This window comes from Sinocyclocheilus grahami, unplaced genomic scaffold (assembly GCF_001515645.1).
Source record: "Sinocyclocheilus grahami isolate Dianchi unplaced genomic scaffold, SAMN03320097.WGS_v1.1 scaffold1872.1, whole genome shotgun sequence".
Taxonomy (NCBI): domain Eukaryota; kingdom Metazoa; phylum Chordata; class Actinopteri; order Cypriniformes; family Cyprinidae; genus Sinocyclocheilus; species Sinocyclocheilus grahami.
The window spans coordinates 96,529-122,472 of record NW_015507051.1 but is presented as its reverse complement, the minus strand read 5'-3'; the positions used below and the strand labels follow the sequence as shown (position 1 = coordinate 122,472).

The window sequence follows — 25,944 nt, the reverse complement described above, 5'->3', positions numbered from 1 at the left end:
ATGAATTAAGAATGGTATCAAAATGTCCTGCAGGATCGACTTCTTCCAACGATCCATGAGCAAAGTGAATATACAGCCTATTAAAATAATGCTGTAAATAAGAATCTGAAAAGAAAGAAGCTTAAAATAAATATTTTAACATGCGTGAATAAATCCAACTACCCCTATAGATTTAAGTTTCACTTTCCATAATCCTGATCGTTTTTTGATATCGGCCTTTTTAGAGACCGCCGATCAATCATCCCAAAGCGATTAGCGGCCGATAGTGATCCGTAGCCGATCAATCGGAGCACCCCTATTACTCGCCATGTGATGATAGAGGCCCCAAAAATATTTGATAACCACATTTAAGGTTTTTTGTTGTTGTTTGCTGTTCAAAATTATTTTTTAAATTTATTAAGACTCATGCTTCTTGTCTATTTGTTAAAATTCATGGCTCCGACAATGTCAGTGAAGAAGGGGTGGGAGGTGAGAGGAAACAATATTAAGACATGGAGATCTAAGTATAGAAGATGAAGTTGTGAACCATACATTGAATTTGCTATTTAAAATAATTAAACAATGCACTAAGGAATACTATATCATCAGCACCAGATAAAGATTAGTTATGTTATATAATGATATGTAACTTAAGTGAATCATCTAAAAATATACTCTTGAAATTATATAATACAGTATGGGAATGTGGTAAATTGTCTATCTGCTGGAAGGAAGCGATAGTAGTACCGATACGTCAAGCAGGGAAGGAAGGTAACAGTTCAAATGACTAATCAAAGATTAACAGATTACATAGAAAATAAAGGATATATTTTAAATTATCAAAGTGGATTTAGAAAAGGTAGAAGTACCATGGATCTTACAGTATGTTTAGAATATGAAATAAGGAGAGCACAGATTAATAATAGTGGCTGTTGTCATGATCTCTAGCTGGAGTGCCCATGAACTCCACCAGAGGGCACTCTACCCCTGACTCTTGCCACGCTCACAGACTACATTCCCCATAATCCTTTGCCTGGACTCATCATCACTTATTGCAGTCACCTGTGTCTTGTTACACTATCCATCAGTCACACTCCATCAGTCACACTATAAAGTTTGCACTCATCCACACACACTTTGCTGATTATTGATAGCCTGTTACGTCTTTGTGGTTTCCCTTGTTTCCAAGTTCTGCCTTGCCTTGCCTTGCCTTGCCTTGCCTTGCCTTGCCTTGCGACCCTGCACGGTTTACCCTGGATTATGATTGTTTGTCTTTTGGACTATTCTTTTTTTTTTTTTTTTTGTCTCTTCCTGGATTATACCTATTCCTGTTTGCTGTTGATTGACCCTGCCTGTTTTTGGATTACTCTTTTGTTTTATCCTGGATTATTCCTGTTTGCTGTTGATTGACCCTGCCTGTTTTGACCACTCTTGTAAATAAAGCCTGCACTTGGATCCTCAACCCCGTTGTCACGTCTCCATCTTACAGCTGTGTTTTTAAATACTGAGCAAGCATATGATATGATGTAGGGGTGTCCCTGACTAAGGATTTTCATAGTCAAATCGGAACGTTCGAATCTTGCCGATATTCGACTGATAGTCGAATCATATGTTTTGGGGTGGGGCAAAATACATTACCCAGAGTCAAGTAAGACATTCGACAGCCATAATTACATTAACACACAGGGAAAACGTGTAAGGACGCCTCGCAGATACAAACGGGGTAAATAATGTTTTGATCATAAGATAGTTAACATTAAACGTCAGCGAAACCCTAAGAATTCACAACATTTTTTACAATAGTGCTCTCAATATAATGTTTTGTATATGACAGTAGTTATTATGCTCTGCATTTCTGTTTTGAGCTGCGGGCTGAAGATGACCAGTAGAATTAAGCAGCAGGTTTTTAATCAATGGGATTTAACTCATTTATTTCATATAGGATACGCTTCGTTATTTATACAACATAACGTTAATATTAAGATTTATAGGCAGGGCTGGATTGGTAATCGGGCATACCCGGCATTTTCCCGGTGGGCCGACAGAATTTTTATATATATATATATATTTATATATATATATATATATTTTCATGTATTTTGAAGTGCCCGTGATAACACCGTGCACGACACTGACACTGTTGTTACACTGGCACAGCGTTTTCAAAGCACTCACGAAATGCTGAATTAAATCGACAAAATGCAATGCAGCAACCTTCTTTTCAACATCATCTTTTAAAAATCCATCACTTACCACTATCTTGCTCACTTTCTTTCCTATTATTACTCTTCTCTGCACCAGACTGATAGTGCCGCACCGCTTTGAGCCGGGGGTCTTGCGTAATTTGCGGGGCACTACACAACTTGCACAGTGAGCATATTGGGCCGATCAACTCTGGTTCAAATGTACTTCTTTTTAGGGTAAGGAGGACTGCTAATCTTTAAATGTAAAGTGTTTAATAATAAAATAATTATGCTTGTGCGCTTAAAGTTCTAGGTCTAGCCTATTTATTGTCATCCCTGCAGCTAGTTATGGGTTTTCCAAAAACGAGTGTACTCGCCTGGCTGTATAAGTGATATTGGTAAGTGAGTCAATGAGGAGCATTAGCATCTAGAAAGTGGGCATTTCTCTGCTTCTTGTAGCACTGTATTTTGTAGTGTACTCACTATGTGTGTAGAACAGTAGTGTACTGACAGTGTGGTTTGAAGGTCTAGTTTTGTGTTGGAGGTTTCATTTTTACAGATTTCCTGCTCCTTTATTCAGGAGGGGACATATTCATATTGACATATTCTAAGTCACTCTAGACCTCTTGAAAGACACAGAAGACAAAGATGATTGTAAAATGCCTTTATTTGAAGTATAAAGGGTGAGATGTTAAGGTCTTGGGAGGCATTTCTCGTTCTTGTCTTCACTTGCCATTACAACAGAACTGGTCTGACAGAGTTTTTCACCTCTAGAGAGAAGAACTGCCACCTGCAGAAGACAAAACCAGACTTTAAATATACTAAGTTGCTAGTCATTCAATTTTGAAGTGGAAGTAGTAAAGCATGCAGGGCTAGATTGGTAATCGGGCATACCGGGCATTTTTCCGGTGGGCCGACGCACTTAAGGGGCCGACAGAATGTTTTTTGTTTTTTTTTTCCAAGGACCATCACACAGGGACAGCGAGCAGCCAGTGGCCCATTGGATTGTCTCCTGTATTGACAGCGTAAACCATCCAATCACAATGCGCTATAGACAGAGCGATTAAGTATTTTGCTCCGCCTATAGCCTATAAAGATCGCTTCACTCCAACTTCTTCCTCGTCGGCTTTCCCCACGTTTTCTCAGCAGATTTATCAAGAACAGGCTTGCTCTGCGATAGAGGTTTCCATGGGCCAATGCAAATAAATCTAGATTTAAATGAAAAAAGACACGATATTGTCGGACGTTTTATTCTTATCCAAAACAACTAGATGTGATATGAGTGTGATACATTACATGCACTACCAGTCAAAAGGTTTTGAACAGTAATGTTTTTTTTAAAGAAGTCTTTTCTCACCAAACCTGCATTTATTTGATCCAAAATACAGCAAACGCAAATATTGTGCTTTTTTTTTTACTATTTAAAACAACTGCTTTCTATTTAAATATAATTAAAACGTCATTTATTTCTGTGATCAAAGCTAAATTTTCAGCATCATTACTCCAGTCTTCAGTGTCACATGATCCATCAGAAATCATTTTAATATGCTGATTTGTTGTTCAAGAAACATTTATTATTATTATTATTATCAAAATTTAAAACAGTTGAGTACATTTTTTTCTGGATTTTTTGATGAATAGAAAGATCAAAAGATCAGCATTTATCTGAAATAAAAAGCTTTTGTAACATTATACACTATACAATTCAAAAGCTTGGAGTCAGTAGAATTTTTTTTTTGGGGTGAAAGAAATTAATACTTTTATTTAGCAAGGATGCTTTAAATTGATCAAAAGTGATGATAAATACATTCATAATGTTACAAAAGATTTCCATTTCAGATAAATGCTGTTCTATTCATCATCTGAAAAATTCTACTCAGCTGTTTTCAACATAATAAAAATAGATGTTTGTTTTTTTTTGCAGCAAATCAGAATATTTGAATGATTTTTGAAGGATCATGTGACTTGAGTAATGATGCTAAAAATTCAGCTTTGAAATCACAGGAATAAATTACATTTTAAAATATATTCAAATAGAAAACAGTTATTTTAAATAGTAAAAATATTTGACTATTACTGCTTTTACTGTATTTTGGATCAAATAAATGCAGGCTTGGTGAGCAGAGGAGACATCTTTAAAAAGCATCTTTAAAAAAAATATATATATATATATATTGTTACGTCTGGGGACGTAGTCTCTCGCTCTCGCTCTCTCTTAGGTGACTCCGCCCTAATTGGACGTAAAAGACGCATCTGCTGATTCGTCCCTGGAGATCCAGCATCTTTTGAAATAGTGGGACGGGAGGAGGCGGAAGCCAGAGAGAGAGAGAGAGAGAGTAGAGCTGTTGGTAGTGTTGTGCGTATGTCTCGTTATAGCCTAGCGTGGGTCTTTTCTTTCTTGGTGTTGAGAATCTTGTTGTGCATTCTTGTGATTACTTAGTTCTTTATTATTTTATGTTACCTACTGTTTTGTTGTTTAAGCCATTTAGTTAATTTTCTTTCCTTGTCATTCCTGTTAAATTAAACTGGCGAGTATGCCGCTATTCTTCTGTATTTTGCAAATATTGTGAATAGCGTGTCTCTCCACCATGAAGGCTGTAGGGATTGGGTGCCGGTGTAGTAATGCCGAAATTTGCACCCTGCCAGATTATGCACCCCCTAATATTGGTAGGTTTAGCATTAGGTGTGGGGGAGGGGTTAGGATTAGGGGTGGGGTTGGGATTAGGCAATCAGGTAGCGACTTCAACGAGGGGGTGCATAATCTGGCAGGGGTGCAGAATTCAGCACAACACTGGTTTTCATAGGCTATCTGCACAAAATGCCCCAAATGCACGAACGTGTCTGTGCGGCTCTGAATGAAGGTGGACGCGTTCTTCACGCAACAACGTGCAGAAACACGGCAACTAAACTCAAAAAATTCACAGCGTTTTATTATAATAATGTTCTCATTATAATTGTTATGTATATGCCAGTCCCAGTCATAGTTATTAATATTCTGCATTGTTGTTTGTCCTGCTCGCGCTGTAGTACTACAATGAAGCGCTTACTGCAGCGCAGCTCAACAAAAATGCATCTTATACGAAATAAATAATATATACACATATATATATAAATCGGCTGAAATGTTTTGAAATCACTTGATTACATTTGAGCACCCCCATATAGCCAAATGGCACGATTATAACCCCGCGAATATTCGACTGTGAGATTGGTAGTTGAATCAGGCTCCTCCTATCGAAGCATCGAATCTTCGACTATTCGGTGCCATCCCTAATATGATGTGGAAAGAAGGTCTGATAATTAAATACAGGAGAGTTTGTGTTAATAGGAAATAATTAGATGGATTAAAGATTTTTTTATTTGGCAGATCTCTAAGTTATCAAGCATTCAAGGAAACGGACTGTAGAAAATGGTCATATCAGTGGAGTTTTATATTTTCTGTTGATAAAACAAAAACAGTATTACTCTCAAAACAAGATTAATAAAGAGCTAAAACTGAAATTATATTGTCAGGGGATAGAAAGAGTCTAATGTTTTAGGTTTTTAGGTTTGTAGTTTGACTAAAAACATTTAAAATACACATTGAGAAAATTATTGGTAAATGCAAAAAAATACAGAATTTAGTGAGGTGCTTGGTGGGCGAAGACTGGGGTAGCTGAGAGGTTGGCTATGAAACTGTTAGAAAACACTCTCTGTCTTTAGAATGGTTCCAGATATGCCTCACCCCTCCTTTTCCTCTCTCCTTCTCTCACTCGCTCCCTATACAACGCATTCTCTCTGAATCCCCCTCCTCTATCTGTTTCTCTCTCTCTCTCTTGTATTGTGTTTTAAATATCTCTTACTCATATTCGAGGTACGCATGCTTACATGTATGCATTAGCTTTTCTTGGTTCAAATGCCCAAATAAGGACATGAATGCTAGGACTACAAGGTAAAGGAGTTCGTGATGAACTATGAAGCGAGTTCAGCATCCTTCGCCAAAGTCTATTCCTAATATGTCCATGTTTTTCTGTACATGTGGCTATTTTATATAAACACATGTTCTTGGCCAAAGATCCTATATGTATGTCATACATTCTCATTGGTTAAAGGGTTGAAACTCCCCTCGACATATGCCTATATAATATCTTTGTATCTATGAATAAATTGAAGTATTGAGAATACATTGAATGTGTGTTTTCTTGCTTCCCGGCCGTAATACACTTTAAGGAACTGAGAACTTCAAGGCGGCAAAGAGATATCGAGGGACCAATTGTTATTTTTATTAACAGAAACTATGAACAATATTGAACTAATACTATCAACACTTGAGGATGTATAGTGTTTCAACCTGCTGCCACCAGTGTGCTGAAGTAATTTGACAAAATTCAATATAAGACATTAAGGTTATTAACAGGGGCTATAAGATCTACAACAACTGCAGTATACAGATTGAAACAGGAGAAATACCCTTAGAATACAAATGACGTTAAATTACTGGGTCAGTATACAAGGACATAATCAAGATCATCCAAAAGCCACAATAAAATAATGCTGAGAGAAAGAAAAGATGGAAAACAAAAGTACCTATAAAGTAATAAATGGAAATAAATTAATATTCTGTAAATCCAGCAGTATGGTCAGTAATTCCCCAATAGTTAATACCACAACCCACATGACATTGTTAGAAATCCAAAACAACAGTTATGTTCTTGTACATTAAGATGCATGAAAAAATATAGAAAATATAGCAGGTGTTGCATTCACAGGACCAGCTTTTAATGTCAAAATCAATTAAAGAATGTCAGACTATTAGTGCAATCCTAAAGGCATTACAGTGGGTTACTGAGAATAGACCACAGAGACACTTATATGTTCTGACTCAAAATTATCTTCAATGATATTAGAAACAGTTACAGAGTCAGAGCTGATATGCTGATTGAGATCCTTCAGACAATATACAGGATTGATAAAATGCAGTTTTTAATTAAACAACATGTGAAGGAAAACATGAAGATGGTTTTATAAAGAAATGTTGGTAAAGGTAGAATAACAAGGATAAATAGAAATAAAGAACATTTCTAGACTTAGATTTGTACATATTGCACTTAATAATACCTTGAATAAAATAGAGAAACATTATAACAGTTAAAGAAAGTGATTGATTTCCAACTTTAAAAATTAAGATGAATTTTGAGTTGACAAACATTTTACTTTAAGGAGTTCACATGATGAATGATTTAATTTTTCAATGCAGTATCTGCAAAAGACAGTTAAATTCAGAAATAATAATTAAGGAGCTAAAATGAATAAGGTTGTACGAGACCCACACTACTACCCAGCAGGTGGCGGTAATGCACCTGAAATATTAAGAAGAAAAAAGCGGTAGAATGAACGCATGGTGTACTGTTTTATTGAAGCTTGTTCACTCACTGTTGGGTTTTGAAGGACAGAATGAATAAGGTTGTACGAGACCCACACTACTACCCAGCAGGTGGCGGTAATGCACCTGAAATATTAAGAAGAAGAAAAAAGCGGTAGAATGAACGCATGGTGTACTGTTTTATTGAAGCTTGTTCACTCACTGTTGGGTTTTGAAGGACAGAATGACTTCATCAGTGTCAAAGGTAATATTGAGCAGACATGCATTAATCCTTACGTGGCTGAATTAATCGTATTTGTTAATAATAATAATTATATTAATACATTTATGATACATATATATAGCCGACACATAATGACACATATCCAGACTTATAGATGGTGTTTTTCAGGGATGTTTTGTTTTTAAGTCAGCCTCCAAAAAGAGAAAGCGACAGCTAGGAGTTGGTGAGTAATTATTATCATTATTATCACTTTACAAATACTTATATTCATTATCGAGCATCTTCGTTTTATTTATTTGCATGTAGGTGGATATTTGGTGGATGATAGTGACGATAACGGCAGCGATCGCTTTAGAATCGGTCAGAAGTTATGGGAAACGGTTCAAATGAACACAGAGGTACATCCTCCTCTGCCGTCTGCAACCGCTTTGTCTAATTCATTAAATTGGTTCGTTTATTAATACGTTTATGTTCCTTGATAAATATATATCTTCACAGGTAATACAAGATCAGTTGAATAAAAAGGTACTTGACAGTCTTGCAGAGTTCATTAAAAAGCATGGCCTCGGCTGCTCATCTGATGTTTGGAGACAGAGAGCCAGTGAAATCCCCACAGCTGCTCTAATGCTGGGTATAGCCTGATTCTTATTCAAAGATTTTCTAAAAAGTTTTTTTTATTTTTATTTTTTATTCATGTAATTATTTATTTTCCAGCACAACTCTTTATATTGCACATAGCTCCAAGAGTTGAACATTTAGAAAACTTAAAGTACTATCACCTTGGCCTGTTTGAAAGTTACAAATAGTCAGGGTTAATGCAAATCCATTTGTTTAAAATAAAGCCTGATTTGTGAAAATGTTCACAATCAAATATGGTCACATTTGATAGATTGCTTTATCCCCAAGGGCTTGTGCAATAATGACATGCAGGCTGTGCCAATAGCAACCCTATACGCCTATATTGGCAATAGAATCGGTATTGACTTGCAATTTTTTTTTACTTGCCAGACTAAAATACTAATATATATAATAATACATACAAACAGTATAATAGCTTTTTTAACTCGATACATTTTTGTGTATTGCTTCTTTGCATTTAAATGTTTAAAGTAAACATGTTTCAAACAGATTAAAGTGCAAAAGAATTATAAAGAGCAATAGGTAACACTTTATATTAAGGTCTCCTTAATTTAATTAAGGTTAGTGCTTTACCTAACATTAACAATGAGAAATGGCTACATTTGTTACATTAGTTACGTTAACGTTAGTTAAACAATACAACTGTACTTTGTTAGGTCTATTAAGTAATACAGTTACAGTCTTTGATTTCTGAATAATAAATAATAGTTCACTGTATTTTGAAGTGCCCATAATAATATAGTGCATGTTCATTATTGTGATATATCATATTATTGTATATTGGCACATGCTTAATTTTATTATGGTAATCACAGGAAGTGATAGCCTCTCTAGTGGGGTTTGAGGGCACATGTCAGTACTATAGTAATTTGAAGAGTTGTGATGGAAATAACATTGGTACATGCAACATAGCCCAACTATTAGCTCCGTCTATTATTGACCTCAGTAAAACCTTTTATTGTCATCTAGGGGTAAATGTGCCAGATCATGCCATGACATTTCGAAGTCTGTGTAATCTCCTTCAGGATTCTGTCACCCCGTTTGTGGTGTCTGTTCATGCCAAAGAATGTGCAGGTGTGTATTTTTGGGGATGTGAAACATTTCAGATTTGTTAAAACACATGTACATCTGTACCTGTACAGAGTTTGCTCTTATGTAGATCTCAGTGGAAGATTAAATAGACCAGCTTATCCTCTGCAAAATAAGCATATATAGAGCTTACAATGACTTATGCGTAGACTTATCTGCATATAATTTGCCTTTGCATGTTTTCATTAAAATGTAATATTACCATGTTTTACAGTAATCCCTGTGAAGCTCTTGATTCAGAAGGTTCTAGAGCAGCTGATGGGAAGTGGAGTGTCTGTGGATGAAGAAAAGGAAGATGATACAGCTTTGCTTCAAAGGACACCGTGTACTATTAGTGCTCTATGTCAGTGGTACAAGACTGTTACCAAGGTAGGAGAAGACAAGAGAACATAAACTGTGCTTGCTTACAATAAAAAGACATGTTTATATTTTGAAGGAATACATTTTGGAGTGCTACTTGCTGAAAGGGGCTTTGTCCATGGTAAAGTAAATTCCAGATGATGCTCTTTGGTTATGTTTCTTTTGTAAATTTACATTCTTTTTAATGTAATTGTTCTGTATGTAATTGCGAGTAGAATAAAATGCTCATCTCAGATTTAAAATCTTAAAGCGAACAGTGTTTGGTAAGTTAGTTTTGTTGACGCTGCAGCCATGTCGTGAAGGCGCTGTGTGCTTCGTTGTGAAAGCGAAACTACTTTGTTTGGTCTTCCAAAAGAGGGCGATATCCGCTTCGTCATGCCTAGAGCTGATCCGTGCTGGTTGTACATCAACTTAGTGCTGTGAATCACCGGATCGGCTTTCACCGTGGACGAAGCCCGGGGTCGTCACATGTGCTTGCTGCTCCTTCGTCGGATCCGCCGGCTGCGCCGTTCTCAACCCCGCCGCCTCAGCTCACGCTAAGCCGGGGCTTCCGCTAGGCCGCTGTGTTTTTCGTTGTGAAAGCGAAACTACTTTGTTTGGTCTTCCAAAAGAGGACACGACTACAAATCAGTGGTTAAGTTGTATTTACAACACTGTTCCAGAAAAGTTTAACCCAAATATCCAGATGTGTGCAGCACATTTTATGGAGGACTGTTTACTGATCCTGGGAGAATAACGTTAGACTAAGATGCCGGCAGTTCTGACTCACGTAAGTACGTTTTAATTTAAAGGATTTGCCACTGATGATTCAAACGTGAGTTTTGGGCAGTGTAGAGTAGCACTTGTTGTTTGTTATTTCTCTGATCACAAATGCAGACGGTTTTATGTTTACGCGGCGTGATGCAATGCAACGCAACGCATAAAAAGACAGTATAAGTCATTATAATCAGTAATTATGTCCCCACTGGATGCAACAAATGCCTCGTTTGTAATGGGTTTGAATGTTTTTGTCTCGTCGCTCCGGGCGGACACGGCATCAACAGTATGGTGAGAGGCGTAACAGTTCCGTCTCACGCTTGAGGTATTCGACCAATCACAACGCACTGGATAGCTGGCCAATCACAGCACACCTCGCTTTTTCAGACCGATGAACTTTGTAAAAATCGACGCGTTTCAAAAAGGCGGGGCATAGAGGAGAAACAATAATGTACAGTATGTGGAAAATGTGTTTTGTTTTTACTTTAAACCGCATAAACACATTTCATTACACCAAATACACCAAATAATGTTCTTTTTAGCAGCATCATATGACCCCTTTAACTTTGGTATGCCAAGCTACTTTAACAATCAGAATAATTGGTCTTTTGCAGAAATGCATCCAAGTTTCTCCAGAAAGGAAAGAAAACTTGACAAATAATGACTTGCCTCAGAGTTTGCCTGTTGTCGTGATCTTCAAAGACTTTGAGGCATTCAACTCGCAAGTTTTACAGGATTTTATCCTTATTTGCAGGTGGGATTTATGTAGTAAAATGTGCAGGAGTATGTGAAGTGTGATAGAATAATGTTACAGTGCTTGCAAGGTGTTTTTTCTTTCTTCAAATTCTTGCCATCAATTCAGCTCCGACTCCTTATTTTATGGATTTTTTTGTGGGTTATGTCTTCTTACAAGTAAATTTCTTCCATTATATTCAGCAAAGCAGTTTTCAATGTAAAGACAAAAGTGGTTTCAGTTGATTGATGACCCATTTTCATTTTTTAAATATAACTTTCTTTTGCATGGCTTGAAAGCAGTGGTATATCCAGTTTTTTTGTTTGTTTTTTCAGTAAATGCTAATAATGTTTCATACCTGAAATTGGAAAGTGGATATAATCATGGTCTGAAAATCCTTAATCTTTTTATCTTATTAACAGTCGATACACTCAGGAGCTCCCATTTGTCTTTATTTTTGGCATTGCCACGTCTCCCAGTGCTATCCAGCACAGGCTTCCCCACTCGGTGTCATCGTTGCTCTGCATTGAGGTCTTTCATTCTCTCTCATGTACTCAGCATTTAGCCTCTGTTTTTGACAAGGTAAATAACCATTGCGATTTGTAATGCAAGTTAACATCAACAATAATTTGATTCCTTATAATCTTCTGATGCCATTGTTTGATTTTCATAGCTCATTCTGAACGCTCAGTTCCCATTCAAGCTCAGCAGTAGGGTGATACAGGTGCTGGTTGGCGTCTTCCTCTACCATGACTTCAATGTTCAGAATTTTGTTAAGGGCCTACAGGTGAGCTGACATATATAGTGTTTGTGAAAGGAAAGTGTTTTTTTTTTTTTTTTCCTTCTCTCAAATGACCTTTCATTGTGGCATGTGTAATGTTTCTTTGTTGCTTTGGAATATATGTTATTGAGAAACAAACATTGGTAACAGTGTTGCTACTTATTTGGCTTTTGTTGCTTTCTGCTATTGATGCATACCACTTTCATTATTATGGAGACTAAAAGAAGCCAAAACTGAAATTTTGAAAGTTATGTCTTCAGTTAATATATGTGAGTGTTATAAATGATACCGAAGTCCCATCTTATCTGCAGTAAATTTCAGGAACAAATAGACACATGGCAGTTGTATCACTTCATCTACATGTGCTATTTGTGCTTTGACACAGATAATTAAAACTAATTTTCAGTGATATCTGCCATTTTGTATTTGAAATATGGTTTCTAAGTAATTCAGTTTTTCTACTGTAATAATTACTACAAAGTTTTCAAAACTTCTATTTTGGAGATTGGGCCAAATCTGTAATGAGCATAAAGGATAATGCAGTCATGTAACTTCAATAATAATGTACTTTGATTGTTGCAAATTCATTTATGTTATCTAAAACATTATTAATGTGAGGTTGGATGTGATATGAGAATGTTTAAGGAATATGGATATTTGAAACGCTTTGTCTTACAGTTCTCCATGTTGGAGCACTTTAATAGCCAGCCTCTCAGCTTGCTTTGCTGCCAAAAACAAGAGGCCTTGCTTTCTGCCAAGACATTGAGCAAACAAAATGTTGAACAAATCCGCCATCTACCCTCGTTCATGAGGTATTCACATCAATGTTCACTCCAGTAAAGGGATGCACAACAGTTCTGTAACTACACACTTAAGTGAACATATGTCTTTGTAGGTATGTGGAGACTCAGGAGCCCCAGGAACAGGTGCGGCTTCTTACCAATGATGAACATGTCAAGGTAACATTATTATTCCACAATAGTCCATGTAATTGACTCAAATAGCACAAATCTAAAACACTATTTTTTTTTTCTTTTTTCTATTCCTCTTACAAATTCTGTCCAGTATCGGCTCAGACTAGCATGCTAATCATAGGCAGTTCTATGTAATGTAGCTTTGGGTTAACCAGTTAACTAAAAGCAATGTTAATGGCGAAGTTACTATAGCATGCTAATTTTTTAGCATAGTAACCAATACTTGCGTGTTCATTCTCATCTTAAAAGATTTCCTCTGCATCAGGTCAAGCATGTGTCTTCTAGGTGGCAACCAGTTGGTAACCCTGTTAGACAGCAGGGTTATTATCCGATTATTAAATTGCAAGATCACTCATCATCTAAAAAGTTCAGCACTGCATGTTTAAAGTAAAAGTCTGAATGTATTGTTTAATGTAATGTGTCAATAGATGAGATCCAAGCAGACAATATTTGTTGAATGTGTTGTTTAATATCAGTTCTGTTTCTGAAACTTTTTTTATCAAAAACAAAAATATAACATTTATATCAATGACAGCATGGATGCAGTGATGAAACTATAAAGCAACTTCTCTCTGCTGAACTGCTGCTTAAATCTTATTTTTAAAAAAAGTGGTGTTTGTCACCTGTTCTACATCTCCATCTTGCTGAAAAACTTGGAAGTAATGCAAATTTAGCACATATGTATAATCCCCTTTATAACTAGTGGCTTAAACTGAAAGAGCACGTTTTCTTTTTACTGCAAATTAAACTTGTCGTGGTAGTCAGTGTTATTGGTTTTACAGTGTTCGGACATACATTGATTACATTTCCTGCACTGCCGTCATTTTGCTTACAGAAATAAAAACTATTTAGTTCAGTTGGACAATGGATGCTACAATTATAAATGGAAATTATCTGCTCCATACAGCAGGAGTCAGATTTCTCTAAAATAGACTAAGGAGGGATTAAACATAATAGTGAACCACAAACTAGGCATTTGTTTTAAAGGGTTAGTTCACCCAAACATTTTAATTCTGTCATTAATTACTCACCCTCATGTTCTAAACTCGGAAATCTTCGGAACACAAATTAAGATATTTTTGATTAATTCTGAAAGCTCTCTGACCCTCCCTTAGACAGCAAGGATCCTTACACTATCAACATCCAGAAACATAGTAAGGAGATCGGTAAAATAATCCATGTGACATCAGGGGTTCAACCGTAATTTTACGAAGCTACGAGAATACTTTGTGTGCAAAAGAAAAAAAAAACGACTTTATTAAAATTGGTCTCCTCCGAAGTGCCATTTTGGAGAATATCCACTGAACGCAAACAGCGTATGCTGTTCTGTGTCAGCTGTGGCACGTGGATTTTTGGGTGAACTATCCCTTTTAAAGTAAGGGGGAAATACAATCATCTTTAATTTATTAGTGTTACAACACTGGTATACGTATACAGAGAATACGTATACACTCACATGACATGCGGGAAAATAGATATTGTTGCCATATTTAAAAGCATTACTAATCTTTTTTGTGATTTATATCTTTTTAGGAAGTATGTCAAACATTACTGAAAAACCTCCACAAATACCACAAGAATTACTATCCCATTCTACAGTGTCTGCATTCTTTGACATCATCACTGCCCAAGTTTCCTCTGGGGAAGCATGTAAGTACACCTTTTGATAACCCTATTTTACATGGTCCTTGTTATGAGTAATTATTATAATAATAATAACAGTAAATTATGCATGATTATATGCAACTAACTGTAAATCAAACCCTAATAATAACCCTAGAAGATGTGTGGTTTTCAGTTGATATTGCTCAGTACTTAAATGTATAATTAAACTGTGACAACCCTAAAATAAAGTGTAACCAACCTTTTCAAAGCAAAGTCTTTTGTATATTTATTAAATAACAATCCATTATAGTTGTGGGACTCTCATGGAGAAACCTAAACAAACGAACACAACACTGAAGCTTATAGAAACATAGTTCGTTAAAACCATTCAGGCACTTCATTGCCATTCACAAATCAACTCCCGTGGCCTTATGGAAGAATAAAGTGTCCATTGGGTGTGGTTTTAAAGTGTCTTCTTCAGAATTTCACCAGAAGTAGTAGGTCATCCTGGCACTTTTTGCCTATTGTTTTATGAATACTGTGAATTCTGAAGTACTACTCCTTTCACATACTGTATTCTACATACTACAGTCATTTTGACTGTTCAGATGCAGCCTCTGCTTGATTACAAAGGAGAAGAAAAGAAGAACAGCTGGCTGTTTAGTACTGCCTGTTTAACACTGTGACACAGTTAAGTTAAACTGTGTCACACTGCTTGAAACTCTTATTGACAAAGCAGCATGATTGTATGATTTTTAGTGGAGAGCTGGCTAATGCCGGCAACGTGACAAGCAAATGTGACTTGCTGGCGACAAGACGTAGGCATGACCAGTGACTTCAGAAAGTTGAGAAATGTTTAACTTTATGCAATCAAAAATGGATATTCATTTAAAATAAATAGGATCATGCTGCTTTGTGGCTGTGACACACTTTGTTTTCTAGATTTGGTCAATGATGTACAGTATACATTTTTTTTTTTCAGCTAAATTTACAATTAAATAAAGTGAATGGACAGTGTTTAATGCTCAGCACATATGAAACTGTTACTGTGCTTATAGATACGAGAACTCCATGTATCCTGCATTGAGAAAAATTTGTGGGAGACAGAAGAATATGATTCAGCCTTGCAGCTTCTCAGGTAACTTAGTCTACTGACTTGTCAGAAATATATATATATATATATGTATGTTAGGGGTGTGTAACGGTACACAAACATGACTGGTCGGTACGGACCTCGGTTTTGATGTCACGGTTCGGTACAGTTTTGGTACAGCAAGGGGAAAAACTTTAATTTTTTTTATTAAACAGTGGTTTACCAAGCAAATTGCTCTTTCTTTAAATAAACTCCGTTATCATTAAAATTTTCTTGGGGATAAAATTCTACCTTGGCTTATGCTCTAAATCAGGGGTCGCCAACTGGCGGACTCCGGTCCGAATCCGGACCGCGAAGCCTTTTAACATAATGAAATTTAAAATGCCAAACACTATTTTCTAACAAGATCAAATTTATATCAAGCACATCAAGGTCAGCTCAGTTGAGCGGTCACCGGTCCTATGGCGCCACGGGTTGTTACTACAGTTAACAGAGCGGTGCACTGCGCGCAGACAGATGAAACTTTCAGTGAGTGAAAAGTCCTTAAGTGTTAAATTTAGTTGTATCAAATTTAAGGCATTTTAAAAGTCTTAAATGGTACAAGAAAGTCTTAATAATGATTTTTAGGAGGTCTTAAATTTGGGGGACAGAAAGACGAGAATTGCGATATGGCTTAATATGATGATTAAACTTCAAAAAAGCGATGATTTCATTGAATATGAGCGCTGCACGTTTCAAAGTCCGGTGCTGCGCTGCTTTGTGTGCTGCAGTTACCAGGGAAACCGCTGTATTTCTGCTTTTCCAAAAACGCCACCTGCTTGCAAAGAATGAATGTGCATTTTTATTAAGCCCATGTGCTGTTTTTGATCGGACCAATGTGAAACTCAACCCATGTTTTTAAGCTGCAAACACGCAGTTGTACATGTGAACTGGTGGATCGACAAGAATATAATGCATTATAAAAATTTAAACAAGACAGTAAAATATATTTTAATGTTATTTAATTAATAGGCTATAATGATTGATAATAATTATGTAAATTAATATAGCCTAATAATTGATACTTTTGCCTCCATTTTCTTAAAAAAATGGTTTAAAGGCTGAAATGTGAAGTTAATCATTCTAAAAACCTTTTTGATTTTGTGAAAATTTGTATCTGAACTTTAAATCATGCTTTTTACAGTCATTTTAATTTTATTTGTGCAGGTCTTAAAAAGTCTTAAATATAAGCTTAAATAACCTGCAACCCTATATAATTGTCCGGACCTCTGCTGGTGAGGAGGGTTCATTACTGGACCTCAAGCAATTTTAGGGTGCTTTCACACCTAGCCTGTTGGTTCGGAACCTGGCGCGTTTCCCCCTTTAGCTTGGTTTGTTGTGCTGCAGTTACCAGGGAAACCGCTGTATTTCTGCTTTTCCAAAAACGCCACCTGCTTGCAAAGAATGAATGTGCATTTTTATTAAGCCCATGTGCTGTTTTTGATCGGACCAATGTGAAACTCAACCCATGTTTTTAAGCTGCAAACACGCAGTTGTACATGTGAACTGGTGGATCGACAAGAATATAATGCATTATAAAAATTTAAACAAGACAGTAAAATATATTTTAATGTTATTTAATTAATAGGCTATAATGATTGATAATAATTATGTAAATTAATATAGCCTAATAATTGATACTTTTGCCTCCATTTTCTTAAAAAAATGGTTTAAAGGCTGAAATGTGAAGTTAATCATTCTAAAAACCTTTTTGATTTTGTGAAAATTTGTATCTGAACTTTAAATCATGCTTTTTACAGTCATTTTAATTTTATTTGTGCAGGTCTTAAAAAGTCTTAAATATAAGCTTAAATAACCTGCAACCCTATATAATTGTCCGGACCTCTGCTGGTGAGGAGGGTTCATTACTGGACCTCAAGCAATTTTAGGGTGCTTTCACACCTAGCCTGTTGGTTCGGAACCTGGCGCGTTTCCCCCTTTAGCTTGGTTTGTTTGGGCATATGTGAACATGGCAATCGCACTCGGATCCGCGCCAAAACAATCGGTCCGAGATCACCTGAACAAGGTGGTCTCGGCTCGATTGAAAACGAACTCTGGAGCGGTTCGGTAGAAGTGAGAAAGTAATCTGATCTAACGGACCAACGAACCAGGCTATATCACAATGTATAATGGGTAATTATGTAAGTTCTGTGAAAAGCATTAGCTGTGTTGTTTTGCTAATACTTCAAAATAAACCATGTGAATGTCTGTGGGTGAGCACGTCTTCGCCATTCAAAATCAAAGCACACTTTTTCATTTTATAATGCCGTCTTACTGCTCTTCTTCTTAGTATGTGCATTTTAAAAATGTTTTCCCGAGGAATCCTGGACTCCTGCTCAAAGTGATAAGTTAATATAACGACATCTACAAAAAACAACAACAATAAGCTCGCAAAGCTGTTGTCGTTCCACCCTGACAGATGACAGCCGTGACAGCTAGTGGAATCCTGGAAAATAAACCATGAAACTTTGACCAATGAGAGAACGGTTTACTCGCGCGTGATTTGTATTAACAAATTTGGTCCGTTTAGAAACATTGCCGTGTGAAAGTGAACCGCACCAAGAATAAAAAGCAACATTGTAATAATTTTAATCCCGGTTTCAGAACAAAGCAATCGATTTACAGGTGTGAAAGCACCCTTAGTTGAAGACCCCTGCTCTAAACTATAGTGAGCCCTTTTACATTACTGATGATGCTGTAAAAAAATGCTGTGTGACTTTTTTTTTTTTTACAAGCTGTTTTATTGCTGTCTTTCCAAGGTTGAAACACTGATCGAGCGACTACATGAGGTGTGAGATGTTCATTCATGTTTATTTCACGTTAAAACTAATAAAGGGGAAGAGATGATCGCGCTGCCGTTTAAACTGAGGTGTTTATACAGCGATCTGCCATGAGCACCAAAAGAGCACCAAAACGGCATTTATTGTTTGAATTTCCTGAAAAAAAGGACATAATTTGAAAGATGAGACTTTGTTTCTTATCAAAAGTAACAATATAAAAAAACTGGAAGTTTCAAATGAAGTTCTGCTCGTGCAGTGGTTAAAACAATGTATTTATTCGGTACATATGCGCACCGAACCGAAAGACCCGTACGGAAAAATTTAGATACGAATACGTGTACCGTTACACCCCTTATATATATTTTTATATGTGTGTGTGTGTGTGTGTGTGTGTGTGTCTGTATATATACACACACACACAGTGGCGGCTGGTGAAAAATTGTCTAGGTAGTAAGTAGTAAGACTTGAGACATTTTAAATAAAGATAATTGTTTTACCAAGGTAAAGATTGAGGATGATTCCCACAAAACTATATTTTCTGCAAGCTTTATTCAAGATAAATAAAAAAAAATTTAATTTTCATAATTCACAATTTATGTATACAGTGCAACAGCAAAAACTGTGAGGGGAAAAAATGTTTGTTTAGAGAGCATTTTCTATACATACAGTATATAAATAACTACAAGTGAAGCTGCAATACCAAACACGACCACACGGAGACTTCAAAAGACCACTATACCAGTTGCCTTAAGCTGACTGTATATAAGTATATACCGATCCATTCCGAATGATTAAACAGAGCAAAGCACAAATTTAAAAAGTAAATAAAAACATTCTGAATTTGTCGAATATGGCGATCTTAAGGCAGCTCAACATCACCAGTGAACAGTTCCTCTGTCAGAGTGAGTGTTCATGACCATATGTATATAAACACCATTGACCACCGCAAACTCCTATAATAACACGCTTCTTCAGCGAGTGTCTTGCCAGACATACGAGCATACTGAAATGTGCTTGTGCAAAAAGCTATTGGAGAGCGCACATACACAGTGTTTATTTGCACATTAATAATAACGGGCGTGTCTAACAATGCACGACTCCTGTATGTCAAAGTAATTGACTTTATCTCCATTACAATCGTCATCCATCTAAACTTCACTGGTCTGCTTTATTCAGCCCATACAAACTAGTCCTGACTTTGTATTTCTTATTTATAGAGTTTGTTCCCACCAATCACTGCACGGGTTAAGGTTACGTATGATGATGAAAGCATGTTAGTGCTCGCCCTCCCAGAACTCATAGAGATTGCATTGCAGTGCCTGCAGTTCGAAAAAAAAAATGTTTGTATGGAGTTCTATGAGAATAGTCTGGGCGATTCTCGGCCATAGTGAAATCGCCCAAAAAGGGGCGGTACTCCACAGAATGTGACTTGACGCTGATTGGACAGTATATCCAGAGGCAGAACCAGCAATCTAGAACAGTGACAGCTGTGATAGAGAAAAAAATCCCTCCCTTTCGCACTTTGGTGGTGTGTCGCCCAATCGCCCTTATGAAGAAACTGCCCCTGTGTATATGTGTGTGTGTGTGTGTATGTGTATATATGAACTGTTTGGTACGAGGCTTTCGGTTTGGTATGCATTACAAACTGAACGATTCATTGGACTAATCCTATTACATAAGGAAATAATAGAGCTTAAAGTGTGTGAAATATAATGTTCTCTCAACAAGGCAGACAAAAACAAGTAGAAACATACACGCTACAAACTATCCCCGCAGCATTTAGGCAGGCATATACTGTAGCTCCATCATTGTTCAAAGTAGAAAAAAAAAATCATACTTTATGATGTTAGTTTTAATAAATAAATAAAGGAAATTTCTCTGGCATTTCTTTTTGCTGTATCAAAAATTATGAAATTCAAAACCTGATTATATGTTTGTGTCTTTCTGTAGGGGCAAGCAGAAGTAAGGGTGAAATGGTTACCTTGCTCTGCATGGTAAGTACTGCTTTATATTGGTTTATATTGCCTTCATACATGTCCTTTCTGTTTCCACTTTTAACCATCTCATAGGTGGTGGATAAAGGTTGGAACGCAAGGTTGGAATGTATATTGTAGCACACACAACTTTAAATGTACAGGTGGGTCTCAAAGTTTTGCAACCAACAAGCAGCGTTGAGAGAATTGTCATGTCCACTAGGTTTTAAGTCCAGAGTCAATGCAGCCTTCTACCTGGAGATTTTAGAGCATGGTTCCATCTGCTGACGAGCTTTATGTACATGCTGATTTCCTTTTCCAGCAGGACTCTGCCCCTGCCACAGTGCCAAAACTGCTAGTAACTGGTTTGCTTAGCATGGTATTGCTGTGCTTAACTCGTCTCACCTGAACCCCATAGAGAGGACAATGATAGAAACCAAACCCAACATTACAGACAACCTCAAGGTCACTATCAAAGCAACATGGGCTTCCATAACACCTCAGCAATGCCATACACTGATGGCCTCCACACCACACTGATGCGGTAATTTGTGCAAAAGCAGCCAGACCAAGTATAGAGTGTATGCATTAACAATTTTTGATAAGTCAGATTTGTTCATTTATTTTCAAAAGGTCGACATTTCTGTATTCCTCTTTATTATAATATAGTGAGTTGATGATTTTTGGTTTTCATGAGCTGTAAGCTGTAATCATCAAGATTAAAACAACAAAAATTGCTTGAAATATTGCACAATATTGTAATTTTGGAGACCCACCTGTATATTAATTACACTGTTGGTTACACTGTTGGTATAGGATGGATTAAATGCAGTGTCAAATATTGTCTACAGGATTTAGCCACTTGCTCTTTTCAGTACCATGCATAATTGCCCCTGTGTGATTCTATGTAGGAAGTAGACATTCACCAATATATTGGCAGAACATCAGTATCGGCCAAGATCATCCTTGTTGACTGATATCGGCTATTGGCTAGTTAACTTTCTATGACTTTATCGATGAGAGTGGCTGATGTTTATCTGTTACATTGCATCAAGCACTATATATGTATAGGTTTGTATAAAAACAATGAAATACAAGACCGTACAATATTTTTTGAAAATATTTATGCTGTGAAACTGTTAAAATGGCTCCTCTGTTTTTCACTGTTCTAATTTATATAATATTATTATTATTTTTTTTTTTTACTGAATACATGGTAGGTATATATTTTGATTCAGTGGTTCCTGTTTTTATTGGAGAAATTTCTCCAGTTTCAATGTCACTCTTAATTCTTATTTCTCTGCAGGATTCTAGCAAAAGATGAGCTTGTTGCAGCTTTGCGGAAGTGTGCTGAAACTCTTAAATCTGCAAATACCAAGAGAATGCAAAATGCTCTGCAACAATTGGAAGATTTTATTGGCAGATTAGAAACACTGGAGGGTAAGTTAGACTCAGTATGTGTTCCAAGTTGCATTTTCAAAAATTAAAGTATCACTTTGCATTTCAATCAATCAGCAGCAGATGCGTTGTTTGGGATCAAAAGCTTGTCCGTAAATTTAGCAAATCGTTTTGATGGTCTTATGATGAAAATTACAGGCCTCTCTCATCTTTTTAAGTGGGAGAACTTGCACAATTGGTGGCTGACTAAATACTTTTTTGCCCCACTGTATGTATTCATAAAACATGTTTCCGTGGTAGTTTGTGCACAATTTCTTACTGAATAAAAAATGTATCCACCTCAAGCAGCTGTCTGTTTTTATGTGCATGGGTATTGTTATTATAGTATTGAGTAGATATAAATCTTTCTTAAAATGATAGTGTTACAATAAATCCTTATTTGTTGGCATGTTACTAGCCAATTTTCTAGTTTTTGCCTCATTTACAAAGTTGTTGGGCATGGTCATGTCTCTCACCGGGGGAGCGTGTTTTATATTTTTTGAATGTGATTTTTGCCTGAATCTGTTTTCTGCATCATAATGTAGAAAATAACTTGGGTTTTACTGTAATAACGGGATGCAATAATACACTTTTATTTCCTTTAGTAGATAAAGGTTGTAAAAATTGAATTTACCTTTATGCTACAATTAGTTAATTTTTGAATTGTTCATAATGTTTGTAATTATTAAAAAAAAGAAAAGATAAAAAATAAATGATGCACAATACCCTTAATAATACATTGCTTTGCCTCTTGTCTCTTCAGAAGATTCCTCTGGGAATGGCGTCATCTCAGCAAAAATGGAATATCAGAAAACAGATCTCTTTCAGCTTCAAAAGGCAAAGTATTCTTAAATAATCTGGAATTTGTTTACCACTAACATGTTTTACATTTATGTAGTAAGTGAGTGAAAATTATATAAATATTTTGAGTGTTGGGAGCCCATTTCAATTATGTAATTTACGGTGCTTCATGGGAGTGGGTGGAGCTAAAAAGTGCTTTTGGTATATTGCTTGTTTCAGCTTTGTGATTGGTGGAATTTTCTGTACAGCATCATTAGTAATGTAGCTTTTCACCACAAATTCCTCTGTTAAAGACAATTATATTAATATTGATGTTGGTTTGTTTTTATAATCACTGTAGCACCTCTGGTTAAGGCTGAAATTAGCAAGTGTATAATGTCTAGTGTTTTAAAATCTGATCAGTCATTAATATAATTAATATAATTATTTTCGAATGATGAAATAAAAGATAAGAATCTTTTATTTCATCATTAGAAAATAATTATATTAATGATGATTATATAAACAACAGCTGTACCTAGTAATGTAAAACTAGTAATGTAATTGAACTAGCTGGAAGATCTACTAACCAGACATGTCTAGCAACACCAAGCAACAAGCCAGCAATGCCTAGCAAGATACTTGCATTGCCTTCAGTAATACATTTTACACTGGATGTGGCACAATGTGTCGCAGTCACAGACAGTAAATAGATGCCTCATTATTTCTGACTTACTCCATGCAATGGTTCTATGTTCACACTTTGACACATCTAATATAGACTGCCTTAAACAGCAACACAACATGGTATTGATATTTTTATCAAGAATTTACTAGGATATGTACCGACTACTGAAATTTTTTGTATTTTGACAACACTTAAGTTGTGGATTATCAGACCATACAAATGAAGTACTCTGGTTTCAGCTTTGGAAAAATAGCATTGGTGGATTTAAAATGAACTATTGCCATGATTTTATGCGCAGACTCTGCTTGAAAAAGAGTCTCGAAGAACAAAGAGAATGAATTCATTCGAAGTGCTTCGAAGCCAGGTGATGGACTTTATTGACAGCCTTGTGAGGTAAGTATAGACAATATTATGAGCAAGGTGTGCTTAAATACTTGCTTCTCTCACAAAATCCTTTATGCAGTATAAAATGTGTGGGTCTCTCTTCAGAGAATACTTGACACCAGCAGAATTCCAGCCACTCAATGAAGTGTGCTACTACAGTTCCTCAGGGGTCCTGAGACAGTGACTCAATGTCACCCCACGAACATCTATTCAAGCTGCTCTCAGTCATCCTTTCTACTACTTGAAGGTAACTGACCACTCATTTAGACTAACCAGGGTATTCAGTTAAGGTATTCTGATTTTGAAAATTAATTAATTTTAATTAATTAGATATGCTTTTTGATTAATAAAATGTAATTTAACCATTAAAAAGGAGTCCAGAAAAAAAAAAAAAGGAATCTACCACCCCCAAAGCCGTAAACCTAGGGGAAACACTGTATTCAATTAAAATTCAAAGAGACAAAGTATATACATTTTCCTTCACTGTTTCATATGTTGCATTGCAGAGCTTCCCAAACTCAAGCATAAACCCCCCACAAAAAGTCAGCAAAAGCTCTTTTTGTGAACCGCTCCTTATGGATTTGATTTTTAGCTGAATAGACATCAATTTAAGGCTAAGGTATATTCAACACTCATCACATTTCTGTGGGTATTGTGAAGACACATGCAGCCAAGAACTGCTTTTCAGGGACAAATTCAGTCTAAATTGTGATCTTTTGCTCACCCTTATGTGGTTTCAAAAACTTTATTTCTTTTTTTTTTGTGTGTTAAACAAGAAGACATTTTGAAGAATGTTTAAAACCAAATAATATTTGAGCTCACTGTCATTTTTTCAAAATATTATTGTTACTGTAGTGTTAAAAGTGGTCATTTTAGCTTGTAATCATAGGCGGAGGGTGAACCAACTCCAGGGTTAGGCTAAAATCAGCCAAATGTATTAAACATCATAAACTCGTCTTTTTAGGCAAGAACCAGGGTGTCATGTAGGCTAAAAAAAATGTTTTATGGGACTGAATTTTTATTTAACGTGATTACAATTTAATAAAAAAACGTTAGAAATTGATAATTATATAACGTTTCCTTTCCACTGTTATTCAAACAGCGAATGAATTATATATAGAAAGTGACATTATCACTAACATTGACCTATCACGAGTTTAAGCACTCTCAAAAAAAAAAAACTATCGTTATAATCACTGAAGCTGTATACACTGTTAAATGAATCTCTTACTTGCATTGGGCCTCATTCATGAAACATGAGCAGAACGAATTTTTGTGTAAATCGTCCGTAAAGCCGTTCTAACGTAAATTTTGGGATTCATGAAAGTGTTCGTATTTTCAAAATGTTAGTTGGTACGAAAGAAATTTACACCTGCTCCCTACCACGTGTAAATGGTGCGTAAAACGTTCTGTGTTCTTTTTGGCAAACTGATGACACTGAATATTGATGCACTGCCATCATGGTATTTTACAAGTTTGTTTGCCCCGGGTTTTTTTTTTAGTAGCTGGGAGTTGGTAAACTGCTTGTCACTGTCACTTTTTACCCAGCCGTCCAAACAATGGAGGAGGGGCGGGACAAATACTACACCAACCAATGATTCAACTTGTACAACAACTGAACAACAATAGAGAATTTCATGTTGCTGATTACTGAATTTTTATATTCAGTAATATTCTTAAAATGAGATACTAGTAATATGTCACTGCCGTGGATATTTCAAATCATAGCAACCAAAGCATCTCTCAGGCTCAGCTAGAAAAACGCTGTGCCACCAAAGCGTCCTCCAGCACCAGTAGCTGGCCGTTTTAAGAAGAGCGCCTGACAGTTTTTCAGCTTGCTAAAAATGCTTTTGTGGACGCAGGTTATTGAATATTTATTGTTAGGCATATGGACTATTAGTGTTTTTAGCATTTATGCAATATACTGGAGCCAAACCTGAGAAAGTAGACCAGAATACTCCACTGCGTTCCTGGACACGCAATTTGCGTAGCTTTAATTCATAGGCGGGGATTATGCTAATTGTGAATGAGCGTGCATGAGCGCCCTATTTACGAATGATTGGAATTCATTAACATGCACTTGTTT

General features: G+C 36.2%; 1 pseudogene; it reads left to right on the top strand.

The window, feature by feature from the left end:
* The first annotated feature begins 7,659 nt into the window (after positions 1-7,659).
* On the top strand, positions 7,660-25,668 carry LOC107573125 (origin recognition complex subunit 3-like; annotated as a pseudogene).
* The last annotated feature ends 276 nt before the right edge of the window (positions 25,669-25,944 follow it).